Source organism: Rhagoletis zephyria, unplaced genomic scaffold (assembly GCF_001687245.7).
Source record: "Rhagoletis zephyria isolate East Lansing unplaced genomic scaffold, Rhagoletis_zephyria_1.1 Rzeph_scaffold_12832, whole genome shotgun sequence".
Lineage (NCBI taxonomy): Eukaryota > Metazoa > Arthropoda > Insecta > Diptera > Tephritidae > Rhagoletis > Rhagoletis zephyria.
The window spans coordinates 329-8,429 of record NW_016169905.1 but is presented as its reverse complement, the minus strand read 5'-3'; the positions used below and the strand labels follow the sequence as shown (position 1 = coordinate 8,429).

The 8,101-nt window shown below is 35.8% G+C and overlaps 1 pseudogene; it reads left to right on the top strand.

Annotated features, from left to right (window-relative positions):
• Nucleotides 1–585: 585 nt before the first annotated feature.
• On the top strand, nt 586–2,985 carry LOC108377854 (facilitated trehalose transporter Tret1-2 homolog; annotated as a pseudogene).
• The last annotated feature ends 5,116 nt before the right edge of the window (nt 2,986–8,101 follow it).

The following is an 8,101-nucleotide window of genomic DNA, read 5'->3' as shown; positions in this document are numbered from 1 at the left end:
TATTTACCCTTCGATACCTGAGTATACTTAAGAAGCTACGAGGTGAATATCGAGTAAAAAGTAGAATCGAATACGTCCCAGCGATATTTTAGGCAGCATCGAGTAGTATTTTCGACTATTCATGAATCGGAATATTTTTTAGCTAGTTAGGCCTTTTTCTACGAAGTATTTTATACCTAACTGTATATGTTTGCAAGCATATCTAACGACTGATTACTACTGTCTATTTATCTTTTCTCGCACTTTGTGGTGAAATGCAATATTTGTACGAGATAAAAATAAGATACACATCTAATCTTAAGTGAAAACAAGTGATATTTGGAGTTAGCTTCACCTACTATAAAAGTCTAAGATTATTTGGCAATTCGAGTTGTTCAACGCGAGTTTGTCGGCGACAGTGATGGGGTCCACAAAAGGAATTTCATCATAATTAATAGAATGAATTAACAAAAATTGTGTTACAATAACAATTGAGTCTTTTATTTACAAGGATAACGATACTTTCGAACTGATTTTTGACTGATTTTACGAATAAGGGAAGTGTTAACGCATTAGGTGTAATTTTAAGGAATAATTCTAATCATCATGCTGCTTAAGCTTTGCAATAGTTCCGAAGGCGTATTCCGCAGCGAATTTCGCAAGCAGTTGTTGGCGACCTTGAGTGGTGAGTACAGTTAGCAGATTATTGAAATTCTCGAACGATTCGGTTTTTTTTTGCTGCCTATAGAGCGCAACAAATATTAAGGAATTTAATGAACTTATGTTCTATCGCACCTCCTTCGCCTAGTTACCATTATCACCTATTGCAACGGCATCGGCCTTGGTTGGTTCGCGCCCATGGTAACTAAAATACAGTCGCCAATCGAAACGCCACTTGACTTTAGCGCCTCCATGGAGGAGGGTTCCTGGTTGGGTGCCGTGGTATGCGCTGGTGGCGTTACTGGCACCATAGTTTACGGTCTGCTTTTGGATCTCATCGGTCGTAAGCTGTGCATATATTTACTTGCCGTACCACATATAGTAAGTTTGGCTACGGCTATATAAAAACACTAGGCGACAAATGAAAGTGTACCTCTTATTCTAATATAGTATTACTTATTTTCATGAAAAATTTTTTGCATTAATTATTTATAAAAATATAGTCTAATTATAATATAGACCATATAAAGTTCAAAAAATTCTAAAAAATTTCGTCAAAAATTTAAACTTTTTATTCAGAATTTCTAGGAAATTTTCAAGTACTTATGCAGTTTTGTGGCCCAGTAGTGAAGGGCCAGTTTCAAGTCGCTAAAAATTACCGTTGATTTTTTTAGAACTTTTTTTTGGTCGCAATTTATTTCTATATTGGAAGAAACCCGTACACCCTCCGCAAAAAAAAATTAACACTAAAATCGAATGGGCTACAAAACCGCGTACTAGAAAATTTTCTAGAAATTCTGAATAAAAAATTGAAAGTTTTATGAAAAGTTTTTTGAATATTGTGAACTTTTATATAAAGTATGAAACTTTGATTTATATATATACTTTATATTATAGAACGAACTATTTTTTCATAAATGATCCATTCAAAAATTTTTTTATTAAAATACACTTTCACTGTCGCCTAGCGTATATGCATCACCATTTGAAAAAAAAACAATTATCATTTGTACAAAAAATATTAGTGCTTTTGGATACTAGTCTATTTTGCGCCAAGCATTGAATATCTCTATGCCGCGCGCTTCGCCCTGGCATGACTGGTGGCGGCACATGGGTGGTCATTCCCATCTATATCGGAGAAATCGCCGATCCAGGTTAGTTGCGCTTCTTTTATTTAAGCTTATTAAATACTTTACTCCTCATTCTTACACCAAACATAAATAGCATACGCGGTCGCCTCACTTCACTCTTTACGCTCACGCTCAACGCCGGCATGCTTACCGGTACATACTAGCCTCTTATGTACCCTATCATTGGATACCAATCGTGGTATTACCACTGCCGGTGCTATTTCTTTAATCGAATTCTACTTGCCCGAAACGCCATCATACCTTTTCGTTGCGAGCAGGAAGCGCTTGCGGAGAATTCACTAAAATTCTATATGAATTACAAAGCTTCAGCTAAGCTTGAAATCGAGCAATTCAACATGAAATTTGCGAGTTGAAAAACGGATGAAGAAGCAAAACACGCAAGCGAATGCGGTCACAATACGCGACTTCTGTAAGTTTAGTTAAATTTAATTTAAATATCTCTATTAAAAATAAAAAAATAAAAAACAAATCATAATGACGCTCATTTTCACTTTCGCAGTCACCAAACGCGCCTTAAATCCATAAGCATTGGCATCACATTGATGTTTATCTACACTTTCAGCGGCACTTTGCCCTGCTCAGTTACATGTCGAGCATATTTGCGGCATCAAAACAGATGTACATCCCGATACGAATACTGTCATCTTGGTGTGGTGCAAATTGTCGGCGCATATATGGCCATTAGCTTGGTGGATCGTTATGGCCGCAAAATTTTACTCATGACCTCCACAGCGGCCGTGGGTATTTGTCTGTCCTCTTTCGGCATGTATGCTTACTTAGCTGAGAAAACTAGCGTAGATCTAACGGCGTATCGCTCATGGCTACCAGTCATGCTTGTGGCGCTTATTATACTCACTGCCATATGGGTCTCCACCTGTGCCTCGGTTGTGATGGTGGAGGTACAGCAAGCAAAGGTAAGCAACATGAAAGCTTGAAATAATATATGACCCTAAAATTATTCTATATTTTTTTTTTTTACTTTTTCAGATCCGTTCAAAGGCTGTATCCTTCTGTGTGACAATATTGAGCGCTTTAGGTTTGTCATGTTGAAAATCTTCCTCCATTTCTGCATGCTTATGGCTTAGCGGCAACAATGTGGGCTTGCGCGTCATTTGCTGCTTTTGGACTACTCTATGTAACTCTATTCGTGCCAGAGACTAAGGGAAAGTCCATGAATACAGACGAGGAGAAGTAAAGACAATGATTGAGAATATAATTTCTACCTGCACATATTGCACGCGCTCTTCCAAAGAGTATAAATATTTGCATTAATTAATCGTAAGAGGTTATTTATGCAAACAAATCTATCTAATTTTATTTTAGATCTGCCTCTCTTGAAGAGGGTGTGCGATGTATATATGGTTAATTGATGTAAATATTGCTTAAGATATTGACGTCCCAGAGACACATTAAGCGAACCTTTTCACAATTTCGGAATATCAATAAATCACTTCTTTTTGAATATGTTATAATTTGGTATTGAACAATAACAGCGAAAGGATTAATTGTTCACATTCTCATTGTATTTTTTAAGGCACAGATTAGTATGTTTATTTTTATATAGCAGAAAAGCTCTTACAGAAAAAAAAACTGAAAAATTCATATAAAATGATGTTCAAAAAATGAAAAAGATTACTCCTATAAAATTTTCTTAAGTCAGTTTACACTTCTCATGAAAACTATGTTTGAAAAAAAAACCGAATAATCAATCCCCTAGAACATACATAAACATGTTTGTACATATTTGTAATTGCTTAAAATTGTTTAACAAAATTGTTATTTAATTGAATTTATTATACATTTTTCTTTTTTTAATTTTACTTAATACTACACTTAACATACTTTAATTTTTAATTTTTTGAGTTTTGAATTTTTAGTTTAATTACGAAAAAGAAAAGATTTTAAAATAAGAGGTTTCAAAAAAAAAGGATTCACAAGTCGAAAAATTAAAAATAAAACATAAATAGTAAAGGCAATTTTTCAAATAAGCTAATATCAAAATTTTTTTCCTCGTTCTAGTTACTTCATTTATAACTCGGCCATGTTTAATCCAAATATTAAAAAGGAAGACAAAAAAATTAAATGTTCATGTTTTCCGCTTAAAAAAAATATATTTCGGCATTATCTCACTGTCCTATCTGTTCATCAACTAATTAGCTTTGCTGCGCCTAAAAGTATGCAACTAGCATGCTGGGAATTCTTAAACACCTTATAAAATAATTAAGTTGTATAGTTGCGTTTAGTTGTTGGTATCCCTAAGCAAATATCGAAATATTTAATAATAGTGCAATTTCAATGGCAACGAAACGTTCCACTTCTGTGAAATTTTAAAACCTTCGTTTATTTTTACAATTAAATGGACAATTAAAAGAGTAAGAGGCCAAAATTTCAATCAACTATACTTTCTAAGCCAATAATTTCACTCAAAATAATCTTGGAGGCTGAACTCCGAACTTTGGCTTAACTTTATACATTAAAACTCAGTTCACAAGAAGGCTTAAAACATCGTAGATATATACCGCGCGTGTCACATAAAGCGTCTAAGTGGAAACGACTGGGCTGACCCTACGACCTGGCAAAACAAAAACAACAAACAACAACAACGGAAGTATAATTTAATGATTTTAAGTGGAAATGTAAACAAAAGGAACTTTTACAAAATTTCGTGTGTTTCTGCTGCAGTTGTTGTTGTGTTGTAGTTAACGTGGACAATGCAACAATTTCATGTCTGCATTTACATATATACTACGTACATATATTTTATTTTATTTAGGGATTTTTGTTTGCTAAAAGTGAAAAGTTTTTCAACTGTGCATTGTTGTTTTTTTTTTGTTGTTGAGTGGTAAACTAAGCGAAGCTGGTTATATATGTAGGTATAAGTACATACATATGTAAGTATTGAGGTACAATACAGCTTATTTAAACGCTTTTACCAAAGAAGAAAGAAAAGGTTTGAGTGCATGACGTTGGGTAGTTGAAAGAGTAGAAAGAATGGTTAAATAAATTTTTAGTTGACGTTAAAGGGTAAAGTACCTCCGCACGTTTCATACATATGTACATAGTTGCTGACTCATTTAACCATGAACTTCAAATTGGAAGTGATCATTGTTGTTATTTGAATGGCTTTATGTTTTCAGCAAGTATGCATTTCATTTAAGGGAAAACGTGTGTATGCAGAAATACAACATAAGTATGTATGCACATAAAAATAAGCATGTAATGCATGTGCCGCTGAGCTCAAGGGGCATTTGAAAGGTTTCGAGCGAGTAAAATTGAAAAGTAGTTCTGTTAGCTGGAAAATTTGTTGACAATTAGTACCAGTTGGAATATCGATTTATCCGTATTCGTATAAGCAGGCATAATACTACTTGCGAAATTTTCATAAAAAATCTATGTATGGTATATATAGATTTTTAACCAATTTGTATGACTCTAGTTCCGAAATGCCTTAAACTGCTAGAATTAAACAGCGGCAATAGAGAGGAAGAAAGAGGGGGGCGGGGGGAGAATGGACAGAGAGAGACAGAAACATATATATAAAAAGAGAGAGGGAGAAAAAGAGCTAGAGAAAGAAAGGGAGAGAGTGAAAGTGAGTAGAGAGAGAGAGAGAGCGAGACAGAACCAGACAAATAAAAAGAGATAGGGAGAAAGTGAGAGAAAGAAAGAGAATGAAAGCGTGATAGAGAGAAAGGAAGAGAGATAAAGAGAAAGGGAGAGAAAGAGAAAGGGAGAGAGAGATAGAGGCAAAAAAATAAAGGGAGAGAGAAAGATAGAGATAAAAAAAATAATAGGAGATAGAGAAAAAGAAAGGGAGACGGAGAGAAAAATGAAAAGGAGAGAGAGAGAGAGGGATAAATAGGGAAAGCGAGAGAGAGAGAGGGAAAAGGAGAGATAGAGAAAGCGAGAGGTAGAGAAAGAGAGAAAAAGGAAGACGAAGGAAAAAGAGAATGGGATAGAAAGAGATGTCGTGAGAGTGAGAGAAAGTGAAAAAGTGAGTGAAAGAGATACAGAAAAAGAGAGTCCGAGGACGAAGCAGTGAAAGAGGCAAAGGTAGGGGGAAAGAGGGAGAGAAAGAGAGGGAGGAGAAAAGGGTTCACTGTGCTCTATGTCCAGTTTTGAATGCAGCCTACAATTAATTTCGACAATCGTTATAACTATGAGTATGTTCTAAAGTATGTTATTTCGCCCTGAAGGACGAGGTGAGAACAGTAATAAGCTAGCTCCAAAACAAACAAACAAATTCTGGCTGCCGTCTGAAATGCTCAAATCGGTGCAGAAGTCCTAGCCTTGCGCATGCGACAGCTGCTAAGAGCAATTTGGTCATATGCCCGAAGGTTGGGGACCCCGTTGCTTGTGTCAATGACCACGGGATAAGCATTGCCAATATCGCCTCATAAGCCAACTTGCTGATTTCTGTCACTTCGGCGATTAAGAGGCTCTGCAAAGGCATTGACGATATGTAACGTTAAGTTTAGCATAACGTCTAGCTCTGTCCAAATAGGCAACGGGGTTTTAGATAACGTTGTCTCTAAAGTCCTTCTAAGGTGTGGAGTGCTCTTAAGTATCTTCACTTAGACGGTGTTCAATGAGAGGATTTTACAGGCAATTTTAGACACAATTCCTCCCAACTTCATTGGAAGCTATTAGCTAAAACGCCGTTCACACCAGGCGATTGTTACTTCCAACTTATTTAAAAGTTGCCTATAAAATCTCGTCATGTAAACACCGTATTACTAGCATTAATGCGAATTGTGAGAACTCACTAAAAACTGCTGTAATTTACGCCAAGCAAACAATAAATTACATGCGCATTTCGAAGCGCAGAAAAACATTTTTGAAAGTCAAGAGTCATTTCTTGCTACACAGACTATGAACCGGCAATGGCCACAAAAATTGTCTATTGCGCAAGAACAAAAAGCACACCTATTAAAAGCAGTGGCAGGTACTTAGAGCTAGTATGATGTTGTTGTTTTAGTGTTATTAGAGACTCGTTGAATGTAGAAAAAAAAATATATATATATTTGCTGTGGGATATGCTCGTGACTGCCTCTAACTGCTTTTTTGCTAGTTAGGCGGTTGTAAAATTTGCGACGTGCCCAAAATCATAAATGACAGAAAAAGAGAGAGTAAATAGGGTATAAGCTGGTCACCGCGCATAAAAACACAGAAGCGAAGGGAAAACGTTGAAACGTTAAAATGGCAACGAAGCACAGTGGTATGAGAGAGGCAGGAAGTCCTCGGTTCTAAACGGATGGCCGGTGGGCAAGGCAGTTGAACGATTTTCCCCATCTTTCAGATTTATGTCTTCCTAGGACAAATCTAAGTTACAAATCGAATTTCATTGAAATCGGATACAATTTAACATATCCGCCCCCCTTGTGTAGTGGGCTAGGCAGTACGCTAAATTCAACCATTTTTCACACTTATTCGTTGTTAGTCAAAAGTAAATACTCCAAGTTACAATTTTCTGCACAATCGAAGCACCTTTACTACTTTTTGCCACATTTTATATGGAGCTCTTCCACTGTGCGACGCCCTTGCTACATGCCGCTTCGCAAGTGCTTTGAAGAGTGTATAACATACATATGTATGTACCATACGTGCATACTTTTTTCACATATAAGTAGTAGATACATATATGCGAAGCCCTTTTGGAGACCCAATCGTNTACTAATGGCGAACATTTTTTTTGTTTTTCAATTAACCCTTAACCACTCGCTAGAGGCCATCATGAAACGCTATTTTTACAGAAAAGAGGTATGTAGGTGGATAAGCGATCATGTAAACGTTTGTTCCGGGTTTTGAGGCGTTCAATCTAGTAATTCACTTTAAACTTCGTAAAAAGCTTAATAATGCATACATATTGAGTACATATGTAGGTATATATATTGGCGGAGGAAAATAAGTACACATCGGAAATGTAGAACCATTTTTGTTATGTGTGTTGAAGCCTATATCTACTAATGGGAAAATCTTTTCCAATTAACCCTTAACCACCTGCTAATGGTTATCATGGACTGCTTGGACTCTTTTTGCAGAAAAAGGGTAGGTAGATATGGTTAATGTGGACTTCTGGTCCAGACTTCGAAGTATTCAATCTCGAGTTTATTACTATACTTCGCGCATTATAACTCTTTTTTAAGTGATCCAAATTTGTATTTGATATAAATGATTTTAATGGACGAAATACCCGGTAATCTGTTTGTGTGACTTTTTTAAGACAAAAGTGTATACTTTAAGTGGAACAACTTAATTTATCTGTTAGCAATATAAAAATAAAATTATTCGATGATGTTTTCGAATACGACATT